Source organism: Dipodomys ordii, unplaced genomic scaffold, assembly GCF_000151885.1.
Source record: "Dipodomys ordii isolate 6190 unplaced genomic scaffold, Dord_2.0 Scaffold55, whole genome shotgun sequence".
NCBI classification, from domain to species: Eukaryota; Metazoa; Chordata; class Mammalia; order Rodentia; family Heteromyidae; genus Dipodomys; species Dipodomys ordii.
The window spans coordinates 5,380,837-5,381,526 of record NW_012267271.1 but is presented as its reverse complement, the minus strand read 5'-3'; positions in this window follow the sequence as shown (position 1 = coordinate 5,381,526).

Here is a 690-nt window from a genome sequence, read left to right as displayed (position 1 = left end):
TAATTGAAGATAAGAATCTCCTGGCTTTTCCAGCCTTGGCTGGCTTCTAAGCACAATCCTCAGATTATCAGCCTCCTGAGTATCTAAGATTATAGGTGTGAGCCATTAGCCATTGGACTCTTTGCCTCTCCCACCTCCACCTCTCAAGTGCTGGGATTATAGATGGGACCACTATGCCCATCTTTTTATTGGCTGAAGTGAAGTCTCCTGAATTTTTTTTGGGGGGGTGGGGCCTGGGCTGACCTTGAATCTCAACCCTCCTGACCTCTGCCCCCTTGTAGCTCTGCCCGTGCATCAGTTCCCTCTCGTGTACTTCTCCCACTGCTTCCTATTTCTGTCCGGAATGCAGGGAAAGTTCGTGAGGACAGGGGCAGCTATTTGCCTTGTGAAATAAACATGATCCCTTGGCTGCCCTCTGCAGTGAGATGGCCGGCGCCATGCCCACTCACGGCCACTCTGCAGTCCGAGGTCCCGAGGGGATGGACGGATGGGTAGGGAATAAATGAGAATACATAATGCGTGGATGGGATTGCGGGTGAATGAATGAATGAGTGACGGTGAACGGCTGAGTGTACAGCTGCTGTCTGCCAGCGCGGAGGTCAGCCTGCAGGACTCCCGGGCTCTGCACACCCCACTGTGTGACCCCACGCAACTCACACAAGCGCTCTCAGGGCCTAACCCCGAAGCTGG